Source organism: Bufo bufo, chromosome 7, assembly GCF_905171765.1.
Source record: "Bufo bufo chromosome 7, aBufBuf1.1, whole genome shotgun sequence".
Classification (NCBI taxonomy): Eukaryota; Metazoa; Chordata; class Amphibia; order Anura; family Bufonidae; genus Bufo; species Bufo bufo.
In genome coordinates, this window is record NC_053395.1 from 187392594 (window position 1) to 187417239 (window position 24646).

Sequence of the window (24646 nt, forward strand, 5' to 3'; positions counted from 1 at the left end):
CTGCCCCCCCCCCTCTTGCCCCTACCTGGTGCTGCCCGAGGCGATCTTGCCTCACCTGGCCTCATTGGTGGTGCACCCCTTCCTACAGCCACTTTCAGACCGCTAGGAATTAGTCACTGTTTGTAAGCCAAAACCAGGAGTGGAATCCACAGGGAAAGGTTATAAGGCCTCATGCAGACGACTATGTATTTTGCGGAACAGGACAGCTGGCCCCTAATAGAACAATCCTAACCTTGTCCATAATGCGGACAATAATAGGACATGTTCTATATTTTTGTAGAACAGACATACGGAAACGGAATGCACACAGAGTAACTTCCTATCGTTGCTGACCCATTGAAATGAATGATTCCGTATACGGTACGCGAAAAAAACGGAACGGACACGAAAAGAAAAAACTTTGTGTGCATGAGGCCTAAAGGAAAGATCGGACCGCAAAACACGTTGTGTGAATGTAGTCTTATAGGGTGGATTCACACCTTGGGGGACATTTATCAATTTTGCTACGCCAGTATTGTGGTAAAAAAATGTCGCATGCAATGTTGGGTAAGACATTTTGTATCAAAACGTCGCACATGTTGCGCCTTTCCACGCCACTGAAGTGAGAAGTTGGTCAGGTTTTGCCAGTAGATTTCTTTTAAGTCACATTTAAGAAGTACAACTTTTTAAAATGTCCCCCCCTTCACAGGGGTCGTGGCTGGGCACCAGGAAGGTTCGTACAGCCCCTTGGGCACCTTACAAGACTCATTTACAGATCGCTAAAATCATTTTTTAAACAAAATAAAAGCACACAGCCCTATAGGACCGGTATATTGCGGACATGCTAGCGGCGATCTAGCCGTGCATGTCCGCAGCTCTATAACGGAAAACGAGGTGACAGAATCCCTTTAAGTACCTGCATTCCCCATGTAATAACAATTCTGGAGAATCTACTCTTACGACTGTACGACGGGTCATTCCTTTATTATTCCTGCTAGAATCTACGCATAACTTAACACTTTGCAATGAAGGTCCAGATGGGCGTTACCAGCTGGGAGGGGGGGGGTCCAGCACCGATTGGATAATATCAGACACTGCAGGGGCACACCCCCTACTGGTAACACCCATCTGGCCCTTTATTGCCAGCTACTAGCAATTCATTCATAACTTCCAGCAGGAATAATAAAGGAATGGCACTGACGTCCCTGATGATTTCCCAACTGTCCCCTTTCTTTGAACTATAATAAGTCGCTAGTCCGTCAGGCGCCATTTGCAGATCCAGCACAGCGTTGGGAGGGTGGTGAAACTTTAAAAATGAAGAAAAACCTGGTCTACAAAAAAAAAAAAAATGGTATAAATCAGTGACCTGTGACTCAATGGTTTAGGAAAATTGGAGCAGTTGTCCCCAGCTCCCAGTGAGGTGTCATTCACCTGTGATAAAGGAGCACTGGGAGCTGATCGGTTGCCATTGACAACGGCCGGGGGGGGGGGGGGGGGGGGGGGGGGGGGGGGGGGTGACACCGCAGAGCCGCAGACACCTGTACAGAGCGTCCCCGGCTGCTGATAGCACAAATCACTGCAGCCGGCGTGCCGCTCTTCTTCCTGCCGTCAGACACAAGGTCACATGACCGGGGAGTCAGGTCCTCCCAGAGCAGAGCGCAGGAGAAGGAGCGGGGGAGCCTGGAAATAGCTTCCAAATATCCGGCATTGATCGGGACGAGAGCCTTATCGCACCGGGACCGCTTCCTGTCAGGTGTCGCGACACGGGGGTTTACGACGCGACGACCGGAGCAAGAGTGCAGGTCATCATCCAGTGCCGGGGAGTGAGCGGGAGTCGGAGGGGCGGGGCCAGCACGGCAACACTCGGGAGGACGGCGCTGTGCATGTGAGTAGTGGGGCGGCAGCCTGACAGCTCCGGGAACTTCACCGGCAGCCGCCGGCCTGTGTGACGCCCGCTCGCCATGGCTGTCACTTCTCGTGCGGTACCGCACCGGAAAACTTTTCCATTACATTTAAAGGGCTTGGTGTGGAACGTGAGAGTGTGCATGTGTAGCCTGTGCCGACTGAGGGGCCCCTAGTGATGCAGGGTTCAGAGGGCCACCGATCACCTGGAGGGGACCTCAGGACCTTACATGTTACGGATTTGTGTGCAGCAATTTGGAAGATTTTTTTTATTTTTATTTTTTTAACATTACCGGCAAAGTGGATGTGAATTAAAAAAATATTTTTTCTTTTCTGTGCTGAAAAAAACCGCTGATGCGGAATCCTCATAAGGATTTTATTCCGCTGTGGTTTTTCCACACTTTTTATTTAGGGGTTTTCATCTTGCCCATTTCATCGTGAATTCGGGACGCAGATTTGGCTTCAAGCAAAGGACAGGTTGCTTATTGTTTTTTTCGGTAACGCGGTTTTTAAAACTACAAGCAGGAAGAAAAAAACTAACAAGCGGCCCCCCCCCCCCCCCCATTTAATTCAATAGAGTTAAATTGCAAGTGTTTTTTTTTTTGGTGCCGAAATCCATGTTGAAAAGACTTAGTGTGAACATAACCCTAAGAAATCGCATCTACGCGCTACGAACAAAAAAAAATTAGAAATTGTAAATGGTCAGTTAAGGCCTCATGCACACGACCGCGTCCATTCTGAGGTCCGCCAATCGTGTGCTGCCATTTTCACTTCAGTAAAGATGTTCCATCCGTGTCCACAAAACGGACAAGAATAGGACATGCTCTATTTTTATTTTTTGCGGAACGGACATACGGATGCAGACAGCACACTGTGTTCTGTCCACTTTTAGAAAAAAAAAAAAAGTGGACCGAAACTACGGTCGTGTGCGTCAGGCCTTATGATGTGGATATACACTGCGGATTTAACCCTTTGCATTGCATGGGTTGAAATCCACAGCAAATCTGCTGTGGAATTTCCATTAGGCCTCATGCACATGACCGTTGTGTGTTTTGTGGTCCGCAAATCGAGTGTCCGTGTGCGTTCCGCAATTTGCAGAACGGCAGGGACAGCCATTGATATAACTGCCTATTATTGTCCGCAAAAAGAGTACAAGAATAGGAAAGGTTATATTTTTTTTGCGGACCACGGATCGGAGCAACGGATGTGGAGTGTTGTCCACATCTTTTGCGGCCATATTGAAGTTAATGGGTCCGCATCCGAGCCTCCAAAACTGCAGCTCGGATGCAGACCAAAACCACGTTCGTGTGCATGACGTCTTAGGAATATGTTGCCACCTCTGGTCGTACCCTCATGTTATTTACCGTATTTTTCGCTTTATAAGATGCGCTGAGGTTTTAGAGATGGAAAATAAGAAAAAGAAAAAATTTAATCAGACCTCAGATTAGACAGAAAATAAAAGAACTTACCTCTCCTGCTCCGCTTGCCGCAGCCACTCGCACTCTTTCTGCAGCTCTGCACTGTGACCTGACATTGCGCAGCATGAGGTCATAGCGCACCACGTCCTGACGCTATACGCAGTCAGGACTCATTAAAGCGCGGCGCCGGCAGAAGAGCAGGGAGAGCGGTGAGTACAGCCAGCACCAAGGACACTATTCACCTCTCCCCGGTCCTGCTTTGTATAAGTGAGCGCTTTCATAACGGAAGCTCTCATTAGTATTCCATTTTTAAGACGCACTGAAATTTTTTTTTTGCGGACCCGTTTAAATGAATGGTTACAGGACTGCAGAAAATAGCTGAGCGCGCTCCCTTGGCTGTTTTTTCGGTACTCCCATAACGATGATTGGAGCGCACACAGTGCATGCGCAGCCAGCACTCGGATGTTTTCGGATCTCCAATAGCAATGCATCGGGGATGGCTGCGCATGCGCGGTGTGCTCCGCTTCTGGAGATACTACTACATAATGCCATGAGTACACTAGGACAGCAACTCACAGCATCCTGCATTATTCTGCCGCGTCACGCAGACTCTGTTTCCCGGACTTAAAATGCTCGTTTGAAACTGGCCTGAGGCCGTGTGTAGCGGCTCATGTGTGGCTGCACTGCTCAATGCAGTTTTACCCCGAAACAAGTCAAGTAAAACATGATAAATGCCGGTAAAAAAAAAAAAAAAAAAGACAGCAAAGCAAAATCGCGTTGCAGAACGCACCGATTTGTGTTCAGACCACTTACGCTGCGGCTGCACATTCTGGGCTCTCGCCTTGCCTGTTATCATTACCATTAGGCCTCATGCACACCACTGTGTTTTTCGTCCATGCACTATACAGATTTTTTGCGGATATCGCACTGACCCATTAATTTCTATGTGGCCAGGTGCCAGACCCACATCCGTATTTTTTTGGCAGATCCATGCGGCCCTTCCACAAATTTTAGAACCTGTCCTGTTCCGGTCCTTTCTTTTGGTGGGAGTAAGAAAAAGCGGAATGCACACTAAAGCTCTCCGTATGAGCGGATCCGTCTTTCAGGCCAAAGTACCTTTTTCAAAAACTAAATTTATTAAGTAACTGATCTAAAGCAGTTATCTCATGAAACTTGACGGCGTGGCTGTATGTGTCCGAGCTACCACCAATCGTGGCAACCAACGGCTGCACGATTTTGTGGTAAGATCATGTTGACATGAGTGGATGTGGCTCGAGTGCAAGCGGCTTTTTCATACTATGCAATGAATGGAGCTTTTTAAATGAAGTATTACTACAATATACAGTACATGCAATAAAAATATTAACTTTATTTTATTTTTTATGTACATTGCATTCTGCTCTCTGGTAACGCCCCCTGCCGTTACCTTCTGCATTCAGAGGTGGACGGACATGCTCAGTCGCTTCCCTGCTCCCCTCTTCTCAGTGCACAGATCCTGATCTCATACAGAAGCCGCCCAGACACCATTCATTAAGTCATCCCTGCTTCTAATTTAGTAGTAATATAGAACCATCTCTCTCTAAACAATGAGAGATTGTGAGGGCATACCATATTTATCTCTGGGGCTATATCTGAGGAACTGTTGTATGTAGGGTAGAAGGGGGTTAACAAGAGTTAAAGGGAACCTGTCATCACCTTTATGCTGCCCGTACTAACAGCAGCATAGCGTAGAGACAGGTGAGATGATTTCAGCGCTCTGTCATTTATAAGTTAAAAGTAAGTGGTTGCCGAGAACCGTCATTACAGACTGGGCCTGGAAAAGAGTCAAATCTACCTGAGAAGAGTCCTGGCCACCTGAGAAGAGTCCTGGTTATTCCTGCTCTCCTGCCCACCTGCTGATGACTGACAGTCTTCTACCTAGTTTTCTCGGTTTCTCTCTAGGAGAGAACTGCCAATTATCAGCAGATGGCGGGAGAGCAGGAGATTAGGAATAACCAGGACTCTTCTCAGGTAGATCTGACTCTTTTCAAGCCCTGGGCTGCAATGATTATGATGCTGGTTCTCGGCAACCACTTACTTTTAGCTCATGAGTCACACACCGCTGACATCAGCATTTCTGTCACTACTTTCTGCTGCCCTCAGTGAGGTCAGCATAAAGCTGATGACAGGTTCCCTTTAAAGGGATTGTCTCACTTCAGGCAATAGCATTTATGTTGAAAAAGTTAATACAAGGCACTTATGTATTGTGATTCTCCATATTGCCTCCTTTGCTGGCTGGATTCATTTTTCCATCACAATATACACTGCTCGTTTCCATGGTTACAGACCACCCTGTATTCCATCAGCAGTGGTCATGCTTGCACACAGTAGGAAAAAGCAAAGGCCGGGACCGAGGGACTGCTCATAGGCTGGTGCTTTTTCCTATAGTGTGCAAGCACGGCCACTGCTGCTGGATTGAATGGTGGTCGTAACCATGGAAACGGGCAGTGATGGAAAAAGAAATCAAGTCCCCAGTGACCACAAATTTAGGCCTCATGATCATGACAGTGGTTTTGGCCCACATCTGATGAGCAATTTTTGCGGGTTGGATGTGGACCCATTCATTTCAATGGGCCTGTAAAATATGCGGACAGCACGCGTTTTGCGGACAAGGATACGCAGTTCTTACAGAGGGCAGGACGTACTGTTCAGCAGAATGCACACGGCCGGTATCCATGTTTTGTGGATCTGCAATTGGGGGCCCCAAAAAAATGCCTACGGCCGTGTGCATGAGGCCTTATAGCTCATACTGTGGATGGGTATGAAATGTTATTTATGGAAAACATGAGGTTTCAAAAGACAAAAAATAATAAAGTTGTAATAAAAAGTGGCAGTGGAAGTGGTATCTGCTTTAGGAAATGTATTTTCAAGTTCCCTATTAAAGCACCTCTGTCAGCATGATCAACCCTATTAAACCAGGCATGTTGCCTGGTAGGGTTGATTACACAGATTTAAAAAATTCTTCATAGGAAGAAGCGTTCCTGAGATCTGCTTTTATTGCGATGCACCAAGCTATGCTTTGAGCACCAAGGGGCCGGCTAGAAGCCTTGGAGCACTGCAATTAAAACGCCCATCTTTTCTGTGCACGCCCCCTCCCCTGTGATTGGTAGGGCTAGAGCCATTGTAAGATGCAGTCACATGCCCAGGGGATCCGATGTCCTAACAAAACGTCGCCTAAAGCAGTGGGGGACATTTTTTATGGGAATATAATAGTAATGGTCTCATTGTGTTGGGGTACGGCCACACGGTCAGGTTTCCTGATACAGTTTGAGGCCACAATCAGAAGTGGATTAAAAAAAAAATGAGAGAAAGTGTAAAGGACAGATACGACTTATCTTCCTTTTTGAATTCACTCCTGGTCTTGGCTTCCAAAACTGCATCATAAAACCTTACAGTCTGACCGTGCCCTAAGGTCGCCGCACTTTAGTGTCCATGTTACTGCTGCATCCCCAGGATCTAGTATGGCAACATAACCCTATAGTGATCTAAGGTTACTTGAGTACAACATTGGGGGGTCCGATGGCTGTGGGCATTACACAGACATTGTATTTTTACCTTTTGTTCTTTTCTTTTTTTTCCTCAATGTCAGATCCCCATCGTGACATGTATTTGGCAGTGTTATCGTAAGTCACATTGGATTTTCAGCGGATGAACAGGTAGGTCCAGAATCGCTTATTTCATTACAATAGCTCTGATTTACAGCTCTCATTCAGCTATATAATTGGTAAAACTTAGGGTTCGTGCACACGACCATATGAATTTTGCAATCCGCAAAACATGGATCCATAAAATACGAATGACGGCTGTGTGACGTCCGCGTTGCATCTATTTTTTGCCGATCCATTCAGTGGATCCGTGGACCGCATATTTCATGTCTTATCTTTTGCAGAAGGGATATATACGTATGCAGAAAGCACACGGATCACCACATAGAAGTCATCCGTATCTTGTGGATCCACGGTTTGTGGACCACAAAGTATATATGGTAGTGTGCATGAGGCCTAAAATTATTCATTATTTAATCCCTTAAAGGGGTTGTCTCACTTCAGCATAAGGCAATCATCATGTACATAAAGTTATTACAAGGCACTTACTAATGTATTGTGATTGTCCATCTTGCCTCCTTTGCTGGCTTAATACATTTTGCCATCACAATATACACTGCTCGTTTCCATGGTTATGACCACCCTGCAATCCAGCAGCACTGGTTGTGCCCGCACACTATAGGAAAAAGCGCCAGCATTTCTGGTGGCTGGGACCATGGGAGCGCACATAGGCTGGTGCGTTTTCCTATCGTGTGCAAGCACGACCACTGCTGCTGGATTGCAGGGTGGTCATAACCATGGAAACTAGCAGTGTATAATGTGATGGAAAAAATGTATCCAGCCAGCAAAGGAGGCAATATGGACAATCACAGTACATTAGTAAGTGCCTGGTATTGGCTCTACCTACGTAGTAAATGCCATTTGTTGAAGTGAGACAACCCCTTTAACCTTTTCTCATAAGTCTCACTGTCCCGTGATTGCTCTTTGCAAATATATTGTTTTTACTTGGGCTACTTTCACACTGGCGGTTTGGTTTCTGTTTGTGAGATCCGTCATGGGCTCTCACAAGCGTCCAAAACTGATCAGTTTTGCCCTAATGCATTCTGAATGGAAAAGGATCCGCTCAGAATACCTCAGTTTCGTCTCCATTCCGCTCTGGAGGCGGACACCAAAACGCTGTCTGTCTGATGAAGCGGAGCCAAATGGATCCGTTCTGACACACAATGTAAGTCAATGGGGACGGATCCGTTTTCTATGACACAATCTGGCACAATAGAAAACGGATCCGTCCTCCATTGACTTTCAATGGTGTTCAAGACGGATCCGTCATGGCCATGTTAAAGATAATACAAACGGATCCGTTCTGAGCGGATGCAGACGGTTGTATTATCGGTGCGGATCAGTCTGTGCAGATCCATGACTGATCCGCACCAAACAGCAGTGTGAAAGTAGCCTTATATGGATCGTATCTTTAGATCGCAGTGGCCCCGTCCATAGCCCTCTGTTTCTTCCGATGACGTCGCATCTACTGGCTTCTGCATCTTCATGTTTCCTACTGTACCGGGCTGTATCTCCGCTCATGTAGTTTGCAGGTGGTGGCATCATAAGTTATCCTGCACTGGTGCAGGCGTCGGAGAATGGAAGGCTACGGACGGGGTCACATCATCACAATCTAAAGTTAGTGTCACGGTGGGGAGTGGGGGAAACTCCCCACTGTATTAAGAAAGCTAATACTAAGCCTGGACACAGGGAAAAGGCGCAGGCCACCTCCTACAGTTGCCCTAATCCTTAGGCTACATGCACACTACCGTATTTGTTTTGCAGTCCGCAAATTGCCGTTCCGTATGGCATCAGTTTTTTTTTGCGGATCCATTGTAATAATGCCTATCCTTGTCCGCAAACTAGAAAAAAAATAGGACATGCACTATTTTTCTTGCGGAGCAACGGAACGGACATACTGATGCGGACAGCACACTGTGTGCTGTCCGCGTTTTTTGCGGACCCATTGAAATGAATGGGGGTGGATCCTATCCGCAAAAAAAACGGATTGGACACGGAAACAAAATACGGTCGTGTGCATGAGGCCTTATCCTGATCTCCTGACCGTATGAGCGCCCCGTAAAGGTGGGAGGGCTCATACACTGGAACCTAGATACTGCTGACCCTAACGGTCCCTTGCATAGGGGTCAGGAATAGGAGACAACCGGTTACTCAAGGACACAGACAAACCGGAGTCTCCAGTGGCCTAGTATCAGAAGGGAAAAGATAGATAGAGCTGCAACTGAACGGCAGGTAAGCACCAGGTCAAACAACAAACACTTACCTGCCGCAGCAAAGATGGAACAACGACAACCAAACAACCTGGAATCTCCTGTGAACACTGGATGCAAGCTGGCTCCAGGCAAGGCTGCCCCTAAGCTTTAGGTTCACCCCTCCAGGAAACCAATGGGGCCCCCTTTTGGAGGCATAGACAGACAAGGGGATGTCTACCAAACATGCCAGGCATAACACCAAACAAGACATCACCACACACCCATAGCATAAACCCACACCAAACACAACAGGTAAGGGTAGGGGATAGAACATAGATGTTCAACTAGGATGGCCCTAAGACTGGACAGATGGACTCCAGGAACATCCACACTCCAACACACACTCCAAGGCTGGAGACAAAACTAGAGCTCAGGCTCAAAGCACAAGGATAAATAGAGGCTAGAGACCACACCCAGTTCCACACCAAGGAAGACAAATCTTAACCCCGAACACACCAGGATGGGAAGGGACACGCAACTTAAAGGGGAAGTGTCAAAACATGCAAAACAACATGTTGCCACCAGCAACAAGCATGCATGGCAAAAGTATCATGGCCCACTACACTAGACCATGACACAGCCGTGACAGGCGCCATGCAGGTAATAACGTCATATTAGGAAATTAGCAATTGCAGGACCGTGATGTACATGAAAAAGGCCAATAAAAACTGGAAAACCTCTTCAAAGAAGCAGCCAATTTTTTTCTTTGTTTTTTCCTCCCCACTTTCCAAGAACCATAACCTTTTTACTTTTCTGCCCACAAAGCCATGTGAGGGCTTACTTTTGGTTGGGGGCAAACTGTATTTTTTTTTTATAGCGACATTTAATTTAACATATCAGGTATTGAAAACTGGGAAAAAATTATTTGTGGGGGAAACTAAAAAAACAAAACCCAAAACACCATTCCACCACATGGCACGGCCTGTGTGCTATAAATGGCATGATAACTCTATTCTGCAGTTATGATGATACCAAATATATGTCGTTTGTTTTACTACTTAAAAAGACTAATATCCTTTGACAACATTTCTTTTCATCGCCATATTCTCACACCCATAACTTTTATATATTTCTGTCTACAGAGCTGTGCGAGGCCGTGTTTTTCCAGACAAGCTGTAGTTTATATCAGTACCATTTGAGTACACTGTTGGGGTTCATATGAGTGACCAAAAGACTGCGTGTCGGTTATTTAGATTTTTTTCCCCCCATAAATTGACAATATACCGCAGTACCAATTATTATGTGCATGTATTGTTTATTTTTATATGCAAAATTTTGAAAGGGGGTCATTTGTGTTTTTAATATATATTTTTAAAACCATTTTAAAATTTTACTGCCCCAGGCTGCCATAGTAACTGATCGTAACACCACAATTTCACCTTGGGGTGGGTGGGGGTTTGAGGGGTCTGATCGGAAGACAAAGAGAGCCCTCTCCCTCTGTCTAATCTCTCTGGCGCTGTGCTTATTGTTTTTAGGCATCGGAAGGCTTAAATGACCGGGTCGTACTTATCTCTGATCCCGGTCATTGCTGGCGGTTATCATCTATATTACACAGCTGGCACCTGAAGCTTGTGAACCTCCTACTCCATACATACCTTGAGGGCGTATGATGGGTCCATCTGTCATTTAGTGCAAAGGGGTTAAAAGTGGATCTTTAACCCCCCCCCCCTCCGTTACTCATTCTACCAGTATGCACATAGTAATAGTGTATGTTTGCTCCATATCCAGCCTATACAGTATATTTCGGGAAATGCTCCTGGTATATTCGCGAATTGTCCCCATGACATAAAATACCGCAGACACATTCTAAATGATTGTTCTTTTGACTTTTAGCATATACCTAGCCAATCTGCATCGGTGTAACCTCTTTCCAATTTATTGCGTACTGTTGGAGATATTTCTGCCAAGTTCCCGGGACAATCACACTGTGCGTTTTTTTACTGAGCCGTGATCTTCTTTTCTGTAGGCTCTGTTAACATAAGATTCATGGCTTACATTCGTAAAGTAGCCAGGTAGGTGTGCCGGATTTGTTTTGAACGGATCCTGACCGATCTCAGTGGCTTTTATAGTGGGGTCTGTCTGATTTCGGTATTTTTGACACCTCTGTTTGTTCCTATGGTGCTTTGTAATCCATCTGTCATTGTTGTAATAGAAATCTGCTCCCCATGGGCCGCACTATCCCGCTGAGCCCCTGGTGGACCTGTGCTTTTATGCAATAGTCAACCCGAGTAGTTGGATCTTCAGCAACAAACCCTTTACTAGTTACTAACGAAATGTTGAAGATGCCATCTATACACCGCACTTAATGCCAGGAAATAGTTAAAAGGAATTATAAGAGTTGCATTGACCTTTGTAACCATTCTGATTCTAGTTATCAGGTGTCTGATGCTAGTTGGGCTACTTTCACAATAGCTTTTTTGGCGGATCCGTCATGAATCTGCAAAAACACTTCTCTTACAATAATACAACCGCATGAACGGATCTGGTTGTATTATGTCTTCTATAGCCATGACGGATCAGTCTTGAACACCATTGAAAGTCAATGAGGGACGGATCCGTTTTCTATTGTGCCAGATTGTGTCCGAGAAAACGGATCTGTCCCCATTGACTTACATTGTGTGCCAGGACGGATCGGTTTGGCTCCGCTTCGCCCGGCGGATAACAAAGAGCTGCAGGCAGCGTTTTGGCGTCCATCTCCAGAACGGAATGGAGACGGAACGGAGGCAAACTGATGCATTCTGAGCGGATCCTTTCCCATTCAAAATGCATTAGGGCAAAACTGATCCGTTTTGGACTGTTGTGAGAGCCCTGAACGCTAGTGTGAAAGGGGCCTAAGATAGCTTAGTGCATGTGGGCTATTTTTGTGTTAGGGTAAGGCATCGGTATCATACCAGCGGGAGACCGACACCTCCACCCATTAGCTGTTTGAAGAGACCGTAGCATTTGGGCACGCACTGCATCCTCTTCATTACCAGGCACAGCGCCATACATCCTGTAGTGGCTGTACTTGGGCGTAGGACGTGCTCTATCTGTCTTGCAGGCTCGCGGAACAGAACTATGGATGCAGACTGCATACGATGTGCTGTCCGCATCTTTTGCGGCCCCATTGAAATTAATGGGTCCGCACCCATTAATTTCCGTCTGAGCCTTTATTGTGAGCCAAAACCAGGTCTTGGTCAAAAACACAGGAACAGATGTTTTCAATATACCTTATCTCAGAGTCGGCTTCACTACTGGTTTTGGCTCACTATAAGGGCTCATGCAGATGACCATATGCATTTTGCGGTCCGCAAAAAATACGGATGACGTCCATGTGCATTCTATAATTTGCGGAACGGAACAGCTGGCCCCTAATAGAACAGTCTTATCCTTGTCCGTAATGCGGACAATAATAGGACATGTTCTATTTTTTTGCGGAATGGAAATACTGAAATGGAATTCACACGGAGTAACCGTCTACCATGGCAATATGGCTTATGAAAAAGTACAATGTAAAGCAGACAACTACGGTTTTTACTATGTTATAGCAACTGTATTTTATTAATAACTTTATATTGGCCAATTTCTAATTTACAATTTATATAAACAAAAGGGGGAACCCATGAAAGCCGTGTGCATCGAAATTGTAAAGAAGGGCACAAGAAATAATAAAACGAGGTGTCATTTCAGGTGGATAATAAATGAATAACTACATGGGCTTAATATTCTTCCCTTCCTATAAATGTGAGAATTATGGGATTATCGTGTTCAGGTTTATGGGCATGGCCTCTTACGGATTCACTTGTAAAACTCTGATTTCAGGTTGGCTAAAAATACTTGCAGAGCAGGAAAACTGCCCTCCCTGGCCTTGTCACAAAACATTCCCATACTTTTATGATGCTTCATTGTTAAAAAACAAAAAGGGTGCGTCCCACAACTGGTCTGCAAGGCTGCAAACAACATACAATTATTGAGAATCCAAACCGGGATGTAGTACTCTGGCATATATTATGCAGTGGTTTGTACACAGCAGGTCTATATGGATGTACAGTCAGGTCCATAAATATTGGGACATCGACACAATTCTAACATTTTTGGCTCTATACACCACCACAATGGATTTGAAATGAAACGAACAAGATGTGCTTTACCTGCAGACTGTCAGCTTAATTTGAGGGTATTTACATCCAAATCAGGTGAACGATGTAGGAATTACAACAGTTTGCATATGTGCTTTTGTTAAGGGACCAAAAGTAATAGGACAATTGGCTTCTCAGCTGTTCCATGGCCAGGTGTGTGTTATTCCCTCATTATCCCAATTACAATGAGCAGATAAAAGGTCCAGAGTTCATTTCAAGTGTGCTATTTGCATTTGTAATCTGTTGCTGTAAACTCTCAAGATGAGATCCAAAGAGCTGTCACTATCAGTGAAGCAAGCCATAATTAGGCTGAAAAAAAGAACAAACCCATCAGAGAGCTAGCAAAAACATTAGGCGTGGCCAAAACTGTTTGGAACATTCATAAAAGAAGGAACGCACCTGTGATCTCAGCAACACCAAAAGACCCGGAAGACCATGGAAAACAACTGTGGTGGATGACCAAAGAATTCTTTCCCTGGTGAAGAAAACACCCTTCACAACAGTTGGCCAGATCAAGAACACTCTCCAGGAGGTAGGTGTATGTGTGTCAAAGTCAACAATCAGGAGAAGACTTCACCAGAGTGAATACAGAGGGTTCACCACAAGATGTAAACCATTGGTGAGCCTCAAAATCAGGAAGGCCGGATTAGAGTTTGCCAAACAACATCTAAAAAAGCCTTCACAGTTCTGGAACAACGTCCTATGGACAGATGAGACCAAGATCAACTTGTACCAGAGTGATGGGAAGAGAAGAGTATGGAGAAGGAAAGCAACTGCTCATGATCCTAAGCATACCACCTCATCAGTGAAGCATGGTGGTGGTAGTGTCATGGCGTGGGCGTGTATGGCTGCCAATGGAACTGGTTCTCTTGTATTTATTGATGATGTGACTGCTGATAAAAGCAGCAGGATGAATTCTGAAGTGTTTCGGGCAAAATTATCTGCTCATATTCAGCCAAATGCTTCAGAACTCATTGGACGGCGCTTCACAGTGCAGATGGACAATGACCCAAAGCATACTGCAAAAGCAACCAAAGAGTTTTTTAAGGGAAAGAAGTGGAATGTTATGCAATGGCCAAGTCAATCACCGGACCTGAATCCGATTGAGCATGCATTTCACTTGCTGAAGACAAAACTGAAGGGAAAATGCCCCAAGAAAAAGCTGGAACTGAAGACAGTTGCAGTAGAGGCCTGGCAGAGCATCACCAGGGATGAAACCCAGCGTTTGGTGATGTCTATGCGTTCCAGACAGAGGATTTGCAACCAAGTATTAAAAAGTGAAAGTTTGATGTATGATTATTATTCTGTCCCATTACTTTTGGTCCCTTAACAAGTGGGAGGCACATATGCAAACTGTTGTTATTCTTACACTGTTCACCTGATTTGGATGTAAATACCCTCAAATTAAAGCTGACAGTCTGCAGTTAAAGCACATCTTGTTTGTTTCATTTCAAATCCATTGTGGTGGTGTATAGAGCTAAGGCTACTTTCACACCTGCGTTCGGGTGTCCGATCGTGAGCTCCGTTTGAAGGGGCTCACGAGCGGTCCTGAACGCAGCCGTCCGGCTCTAATGCATTCTGAGTGGACTCGGATCCACTCAGAATGCATCAGTCTGGCGGCGTTCAGCCTCCGCTCCGCTCAGCAGGCGGACACCCTAACGCTGCTTGCAGCGTTCGGGTGTCCACCTGGCCGTGCGGAGGCAAGCGGATCCGTCCAGACTTACAATGTAAGTCAATGGGGACGGATCCGTTTGAAGATGACACCACATGGCTCAATTTTCAAACGGATCAGTCCCCCATTGACTTTCAATGTAAAGTCTGGACGGATCCGTTCAGGCTACTTTCACACTTAGAAATTTTTCTAAGTTATAATGCAGACAGATCCGTTCTGAACGGATGCAAACGTCTGCATTATAGGAGCGGACCCGCTCCGAACGCTAGTGTGAAAGTAGCCTAAAAATGTTCGAATTTTGTCGATGTCCCAATATTTATGGACCTGGCTGTATATACGGCATACGCTGTAGCCCACACTCTTAGTATAGATTATACAGTTACAGCAGGTTATGAGTATATTCACATGGGTCCGATTTGCATATCAGAAGAAAAGACTGGCAATTGGATTTCTGCAGAGGATGTGCAGTTCTTTGCGGAATCTGGGGTAATACAGTAGCATGCTACTTAATCTCACAGATTTATATTTTTTTTCTGTGGTGCACACAAAATAATCTGATGTGCAATTTTATTTAGTAAATTGTGAATTTGATGCGGATTTCAGCAACATCTGTGACAAACTACCTTTTAATATCATCATAAATGTTGTGAACAGACCCCTTAGGATAATTTGACATGTCGCTGATTATCGTGTGGATGAAATCCACACTTAAAGGGGTTGTCCACTTTTTTTTATATTGATGACCTATCCTCAGGATAGGTCATTAATATCAGATTGTCAGGGGTCAGGCTCCAGCTATTTGAAGAGAAGGCTGGCTCGTATGAGAGCTGTCTTCTCTTCATTGTTTACCTGCTCGCCATCGCAACGGCAGCCGTGAACAGGAGTAATTACAGCTCAGCCGTCCCGTTCACTTCAATGGGACGGCTCTGTAGTAGGGATGAGCGAACTTCTGTTTTCAAGTTCGGTGTGCAAGGATCGGGCTATCTAAGAATTCCATTATGGATTCCGCTATCATAACATAACCATAACTAATGGTCCGTGGTAGCGGAATCCATAACTGAATCCTTAGGTATCCCGGACCTTGTATGCCGGACTTGAAAACAGAAGTTCGCTCAACACTGCTCTATAGCAGTCATGCTCAACCTGCGGCTCTCCAGCTGTTGTAAAACTACTACTCCCACAATGCCCTGCTGTAGGCTGTTCCGGCATGCTGGGAGTTGTAGTTTTGCAGCAGCTGGAGGGCCGCAGGTTGAGCATGCCTGCTCTATAGTCTTCACTTGAACGGGATGGCTTAGGTGTAATTACACCTGCTCACCGCTGCGGTTGTGACTGTGAGAGGGTAAACAATGAAGAAAAGGCTGCGTTCAGACAAGCGGGGGTGCCGGGAGTTGGATCTCCGCTGATCTGATATTGATTAGCTATCCTGAGTATAGGTTATCAATCTAAATAAAGCGGACAACCCCTTTAAATACACAGTGAAATGCTACACAGATTTTGATGCAGAGGTGTGGTTGTCATTGTGGATGTTTATGATCATAATGATCTCAGTTATTTGTGGTTTTCAGACATACCCCTTTTTTGTTAACCTTAATGGGGTTGTCCACCTTTGAAAACCTTTTTGGGCCTCTCCCCCGTTTTTCCCCTGCGGAGTGAAGCATCTACTCCCTGCTGCTCAGATCCGGCTCCTTCGGTCCACCGTGCTCCGTTTCCCCGCTTGTCAACTTCTAAAGTGGACCTGGATTATATGAGCCACTGCAGCCAACGACTGGCCGCAGCATTAACAGTACCCCCACAGCAACCGCACCAACAAGAACCGCACCATGTGAACCAATCACAAAAGCTCACTTTCCATGACCTCACTTTTTTTTTTCTTCTCCTCCTCCATGGTGTGAACCTTGGGCCAGTTTTGCACAAGTGTGTTCGGTCTTGGAAACATGCTCCAAGTGATGGCCTTATTTCCTGGACCAAACACTGCTCCTCTGACCCGAACTCGCAGCATCATAATAACTTAAGATTAGAGATGAGCAAATTGATTCACAAGAATTTGATTTGTGTAATCAAACAGAGTCCTGAACCTGCGACAAGATGTCCCTGAAGCTGAGGATACTCCCAATGCTGCTTGATCGATCTCGGCCAGTCTTGACAATCTCAACTCTGTGCCGCGGCTCAGGGTAGCGGGCGGTGCATGTGCGGAGGCTCTGCTTCAGGTGCACTGCTCCACTTCTTGTGGTCAGGAATGAAGTCACAGCATCTTAAAGGGGTGGTCTCACTTCAGCAAATGGCATTTATCATGTAGACAAAGTTGAAGGGAATGTGTTATCAGAAAATGACCTGTTGTTTGAATAACGTTTTTAAGTTTAACTTTTTTTTAAAGTATTTTTGATATCTTTATATTTCCATGTCAATATCTATATTTAAACAAAAACCTTTAACATCCTGCAGTTTTCGCACTGGCCACTAAGCTTAATAACAGGCGCCACTTCTTGGTCTGTACAGATCACTTTACTGCAGTTATCTACTTATCTATACACAGTGGTGACATCATTACAGACAGGATTAGAATGACAGATAAGACAGGATCCACCATTTACAATAGGTGATTGTCAAATCTTATCTATTGTTTTGTTGTGCAATGACCTCTGCACAGGTCACAGTGCAGGCCTAGAAAACGCCCCCAAAGAAGTCAATGAGGTCCCCTCCTGACCATTGTGTCTATGGACCATGGGGCTGCCGTAAAGCAAGTTTTCTAAATGCTGTTGAGAGCAGATCAGGCAAGATGGCCGCCCCCATAATTATGTTCTGGAAATAGAATGAAAAAAATCTGTAATAGGAAAATAAAAAGAGATTAGAAGAAATGTCTCTATCTGGTTTTGACTGGCAGATGAAATTTTTGTGACACATTTCCTTTAATACAAGACACTAATGTATTGTGATTGTCCATATTGCTTCCTTTGCTGCTCGTTCTCATGGTTCTGACCACCCTGCAATCCAGTAGCAGTGGCTGTGCTTGCACACTATAGGAAAAGGTGCCGGCCACTTTGGTGGCCGAGACCACGATTGTGCACACTTTTTTTCTGTAGTTTTAAAGCACGATTGCTGCTGCCGGATTGCAGGGTGGTCATAACCATGCATACAAGTAGTGTATAATGTGATGGAAAAATGAATCCAGCTGGCAAAGGAGGCAATATGGACAATCGCATTACATTAGTAAGTGCCTGGTGTTAACTTTCTCTACATGATAAATGCCACTTGCTGAAGTGAGACAACCCCTTTAAGTAGTAACGAGCAAGTCGATTCATGAGAATCTATTTGTCTCATTAAGCAGAGTTCTGCACCTGCAACGAGATGTCCCGGAAGTTGAGAATGCTCCACCTGCTGCTTGATTGACAGGACTGGACATCTTGGCTAGCCTTGACAATCTTTGCCTGTGCCGCTGCCCTGAATAGCAGCGCAAGCGCAGAGGCTCTGCTTTCTCAAGCGGTGCAGAGACTGTTCGTTCACCGCTATCCCAAAGTGTCATTGTCACTGCTCTAGCAGCGGAAGCAGAGCCTCTGCACTCGGAGTAGCAACGCAGGCGTGTGATTGTCAAGGCTGGCCAAGATGTCCAGCCCTATCAATCAAGCATCAGGGGGCAGTGTCCTGATCTTCGGGGACATCTTGTTACAGGTTCAGAACTCTGATAAGGCGAATCGATTCGCTCGTCTCTAATCTTAAGTCATTATGATGCTGTGAGTTCGGGTCAGAGGAGCAGTGTTCAGTCTGGGAAATGCAGACCGAACATGCTTGTGCCAAACTGGCCCAAGTAGGTATTAACCCTTAAAGATCATGCACACAATTTTTTTTCAGATTGGATGTTAACCCATTCATTTCAGTGGGGCTGCAGAAGATGCGGACAGAAAAACCGTAAACTGTCCACAACCGTATGTCCGTTCCGCGGCCCTGCAAAAAAGTAAGAACATATCCTATTCTTGTTCATTTTACTGATAATTTCTGCAGAAGTTGAAAAATAAATCACAGCATGTACTTGGCCTCGATCCGTGGGCCGCAAAGCAGATGCGGTTGTGTGCATGAGGGCTTATTCTGTTACTGATTTAAAAACACCGGGGCCGAAAGAGTAACATGTTGATACATTAAAAATACTAAAAAGTGAGGTCGGAGTACAATAATGCCATTGATCTATGGCAAAGGACAAGGGTAGTTAGGACTTGGGGGGGGGGGGGGGGGGGAACGGATTCTCTTACATCTTCTGCATTACTGCCCTGAATGTTGGGCTCCCGTATAGTCACTTGCTTTATAGGGTTAGTGTTGCTAGGCAGCGGCCAAAATATATTCTGACGCTACCTGAAGAATATGATGCATAAATAAGATTTTTTTTAAAAGTCTGACGGACTCAGTAATATTTAACTACTTGTGCAATATTCAGGTTTGTATTTGCATCATTCAGGGTTTACACCAGCGTCATCTCAGAAGTGGTAGATGAGGAAACGTTGCTTTAATCTCCTAAGAACTCATATAGACATGAAGAACAAATCCGACATAACACAACAGTAAGACGCCTATAACATCAACAGTAGGGGACGTGACACAAAAAACTGGGGGTTTGTAATATATCCAGCAAGACAATAGGGATTTGTACTTTGATGCTACACACCCATTTTGTCTGATAGTAATAATAACCTCTTAAAAAGGCCGTTAATCTTCTTTCTAGGGATATGTGAGGCTGGGGTGTATACAAGTCATATATCCACATCTCCTCTTACATTACTAATTATTTCTAAGATCTATAAATCATTGTGTGCCTTCCTCTTACATGTATGACATGTACTATATGCAACAATTTTTAAAATACAGATTAATCCATAAATGTTTTTTGCGTGGGCGTTACCTGGTGGAAGACTCTGATATATTGTTTTCTGTATTCTGCATATAGCGCTTAAAACTAAACTATATTCAACAATTCATTAATATTACAAGTTCCCACTGGAGTTTGTCTATACATTAACCACCTAACTGTTCTGCCCGAGCTCAGTACTTAACCCTTTTCCTACCGGAGGTTTTTTTAGTTCATTTTTCTTCCCCATCTTCCTTGAGCCATAACTTTTTTTTATATTTCCGTTCACATAGCTGTATGAGGCCTTATTTTTTGGCGGGACAAGATGTACTTTCAAATGCCAACATTAAGTCGTCCACCGTTTTACGGGTTTTGTTCCCACTGTGTTTCGTTTGCGGATAAACTGACCCATGCCCTTCATTCTCTGGGTCAGTACGATTACAACGATACCCCATAAGTATAGGCTTTTTATGTCTAAATAGTATTAAAAAAAGAATTTAACTTTAAAGTAGTTTTGTCTACTGAGCTGTATAGGGGCTCATTTTTTGCGGGACATTCTGTACTTTTTATTGATATAATTTTGAAGTGTGTGTGTGACTTTTTGATCACACTTTATTACATTTTTTGGTAAGAGAAGCAATGAAAAAATGGCAAATTGGATATTTTGCTCGAGTGAAAGGGGGAGGGCTGTTTTAGATGCCGATATCTCCTCAACGGTAGCAGCTAGAAGCGTGCAACTGGTCTTGTTTTAAAGCTGGCAAATTGACAGCATTAGTTCAAGATAAACAGGAGATATCACTGTTAGAAATCAAGTAGGGAATAATCGCAGGTAAAACCTACTTTTACTTTCAGCTGTATTCACTGCATCCCGATTTCTAACATTGATATCTTCCCATGTACTGAAGATATTGCTGTCATTCTGGCATTGTTTGAAAGCTTGGAATATCTCTACCATATATCTAGCTGGTACCAAACTAGAGATATATAGAAATGTGGCATTATCATCACTGTACCAACCCACATAATAAAATTATTTTTACCACACAGTGTACGCTGCAAAAAAAATGCCACAAATAATTTTTTCTTTGCCCTTAAAAATAAGTTATTTAATAGACTATATATACCCCAAAATAGTTCCTGCAAAACCTACAGCTAATCCCACAAAATAAAAAAACAATGTAGAAGAATTTTTTTTAAAGTTATGAGTGCTAGAACACAAAGGGGGAAAATATTATTGGTCCTTAAGGCTAAAATTAATTATCATTAAGGGGTCATAGTACAATTGGGGGCGGGGATGACGTAGTTACGCTACGTTGTGCCTCCCGCTCACCTTGCCACGCTATGTAAGCTAAGCTATACTTTGCCTCGACCGACATGAGGGAGCCACTGCTTCTGAGCCCTGCATACGTCCGGACGTCTTGAACATACTCCGTTGCCGTGACTCCCTGCTCTTCCTTTGTGCTCCGTGGATGGTTGTTGTCTCCGGGCCCCGCTTGCTCTCCTTGATATCAACGCTCCTCGCTCCTCTGCTTCCTTGTTCTCTGCCCCCCGCTGGTCTCTGGATTGAGGTTTGAAGAGACGCTGCCCTGTGTCCTTCCCTGCTTGTATGTCTAAACCACCTTCCCTCCCGTTTCCTGCGTATACCTTCGTATACCTTCTTATACCTTCCGACCCTCCTGTGTTTGCTTTGTTACCTCCAAGGTCTGCTTTATTTGTTGTGTCTCTGATTCTACTACTGGACTTGTACTGGCTGTGTTCTGGATGAACTATTGTCGCTTTTTTCTTGCTTTTCCATTATAAGAAAGTTTGAGTAGATCTGTTTAGATTATTATTATTATTTTTGTATTTTTTTTGGTCTAAGTAATAGAAGAAAAGGGGAAGGGAAAGGAGGGATAACAAACATATTATAAGGGAGGGGGTAAAAAATGGCACCTAAGGAAAACAGGCGTTCCGCCAAGTATACATTTGCCAAAACAGGCCAGAAACCGACTGATTCTGCAAAAATTTAACAGTTCTTGAAGTCCCCAAGTGTTGTAACCACAAAAGCAGGACAAAAAGGGTTGCATGATCTGAATGCAGAAAAAAATGGCGGATTTAGAGTGGAAGTAGTATTGGATGATTACATTCAGGAGGTGGGGGCGGAGAGAGAGGATGTAAATGTCTTGTCCAAAGATGAATCTTCTCCACTAAAGGAAATCTTGGCTGCGGTTAAAAGAAAATGTGGAGAGCTAATAAAAGATATCTCAATACAACTTGGGGTAATTCAGACCGATGTGGTCTTGATCAGAGATGATGTCACAGAGATACGGGACAGAGTAACTACCATAGAAAGAACTGTGGAGGTCTTGGAGAAGGAAGTTAAAATGTTTTAAACGGAAATCCCTATGTTAAGATCTGAGGGTAACACCTTAAAAGAAAAAAGATGGTGGAGATGGAAGATAGGTCTAGGCGATGTAATGTGAAAATTGTGGGCCTACCAGAAGGCATGGAAGGGGATAATCCTTGTGATATGATACAGACTTTAATTTTGGAGAAGTTTGGAAGGGAGCATTTTTCTTCATTATTTTTTGTGGAAAGGGCCCATGAGGTTCCAGGGGGTAAACCAACTCCTGGAAGGCACCCGTGGATACTTCTTGTGAAGATACTTGTTTCATGAGACGGGGATATGATTCTGAGAAGGACAAGGGAGTGCCCCCCCATCTTATATAATGGAAATATACTGTTCATTTTTTCTCCCTGATTTTCTCCAAGGACATCCAAGAAAAGAGACGTAGCTATATTGAGGTTAAGAGACGACTGCATAAAAAAGGATATCAAATATTCATTTGTTTATCTGGCCAAACTGCGGATAATCTTTAATAGTGCAACTTACTTTTTTGATACTCCTGACCTAGTGGTGGATTGGCTTGATCGGAATAATATCTGAGTGTCCTTTTCATTTGTGGCTTGGGGAGGGGGGGGGGGAGGAGGAGAGGTGGTCTTAGTTGAGAGATCTGTCCCAGGAAGGTGGCGGATCAAGAAGTGCGGGGGGGGAATGGGGTTTGTAGTCTGTGGGGTGGGTTTGCGATGCTTCTCCCAGGTTGGAGGGGGTAGGAGTTGTGAGCTTCTTCACTCTGGGAATTATTTTTTTTCTGGCTGATTGATGTCGGTTAGGGTCCATTCACACGTCCATAATGTATTGCAGATCCGCAATACACCCGGCCGGCACCCCCATAGAACTGACTATTCTTGTCCGCATTTGCGGACAAGAATAGGACATGTTCTATCTTTTTGCAGAGCCGTTGCCCGGAAGTTCGGGGCCGCGCTCCGGAAATGCGGATGCGGAGAGCACATAGTGTGCTTTTCACATCCATTCCTGCCCCATTGAGAATTAATGGGTCATCACCGTTCCCGATTTTGCTGAACGGATGCGGACCCGTTTGCGGATGTGTGAATGGACCCTTAGAATTCTACAACCTGGAATGTTCAGGGTCTTGGTGACAAATTAAAAAGACAGGCAGTCTGTAATCTGGTTCAGAGACCTCTTCCACCGATTGTCAGTTTAGTGGAGATCCATTTTACTGAGGGAGCGATCCCTCGCCTCGGTGGGGGGTGGGCCGCGCAGACCTATCATTCCGCTTTCACTAGCTATTCAACAGGAGTAACAGTATTAATTCATAAAGGGATTGATTTTGTTTGCCAGGCATCCTTCTTCCATAAGCAGGGGAGATTTGTTTTTCTTTATGGAGAATTATTTGGAAAATTATGTATTCTGGCTTTTATCTATATCCCTCCCCCCTTTTCTTTTCATGTACTTAACTGTTTATTAACTTATATGGATCAGTGGCCTGAATGTCCTTCCATAGTGAATGGGGACTTTAATTGTGTTATCAATTCAGAAAAGGATAGGATTTCCATGGGGAGAGATATGTATACCCAGTGCCAAGGGTCTCCTTTGTCCCGTTTTTGCCAGGAATCTGGTTTTGTGGATGTATGGGGATATTTAGGTATTTAGGGAAGGGGAAACAAGCATATTCTTGTGTTAGTAAATCTGGGAGGTTGATGTCCAGGATAGATTTAGCCCTGATAAATAAATACAAATTATTTGAAATATATAAAATGTATGAAATATGAGGCTAGGTCTCTATCCGACCATTTACCTCTCTCCATTGAGTTATGTATGGTGGATGATAAATACAGTGTTAGAGCTCTATTTAGATTAAAGGGGTTCTACAGTTTGTTTTAACTGATGATCTATCCTCTGGATAGATCATCAGCATCTGATCGGCGGGGGTCCGACACCCAGGACCCCCGCCAATCAGCTGTTTGAGAAGGCAGCGGCGCTCCAGCAGCGCCGTGGCCTTCTCGCTGTTTTCCGCTGGCCCAGTGACGTCACGACTAGTATCACTGGCCTGGGCGGGGCTAAGCTCTGTTCACTTGAATGGAGCTTAGCCCCGCCCAGGCCAGTGATACTAGTCGTGACGTCACTGGGCCAGTGGTAAACAGTGAGAAGGCCGCGGTGCTGCTGGAGCGCCGCTGCCTTCTCAAAGAGCTGATTGGCGGGGGTCCCGGGTGTCGGACCCCCGCTGATTAGATGCTGATGTTCTATCCAGAGGATAGATCATCAGTTAAAACAAACTGTAGAACCCCTTTAAACCCCCATTGGATTTGTTTAATTGACAACCATGAATTGATTAAACAGGGGATAGAGTTCTTTTGGGATAGCAACTATAACTCAGCAAGGACCCATTTGGTATGGGATCCATTCAAGGCCTTTATGAGGGGGCGTTTTATTAGTAATATTTCAAATTTTTAAGAAAAAGCTATGCTAAAAAAGAGAGAGACTTGCAA

At 44.6% G+C, this 24646-nt stretch overlaps 1 protein-coding gene across 3 annotated transcripts in view; it reads left to right on the forward strand.

Annotated features, from left to right (window-relative positions):
• Positions 1-1613: 1613 nt before the first annotated feature.
• TLK1 (tousled like kinase 1) overlaps positions 1614-24646 on the forward strand; it is a 230453-nt gene continuing 207420 nt past the window's right edge. For 2 of the 3 annotated variants that reach the window (XM_040439213.1, XM_040439216.1), the window contains exons 1-4: positions 1614-1861; positions 1932-1937; positions 2020-2026; positions 6928-6994. The gene's annotated coding sequence lies outside the window, so the exon portion shown is untranslated. Of the gene's footprint in view, positions 1865-1931; positions 1938-2019; positions 2027-6927; positions 6995-24646 lie in introns of all 3 variants that reach the window. The other variant, XM_040439214.1, reaches the window with a different exon arrangement.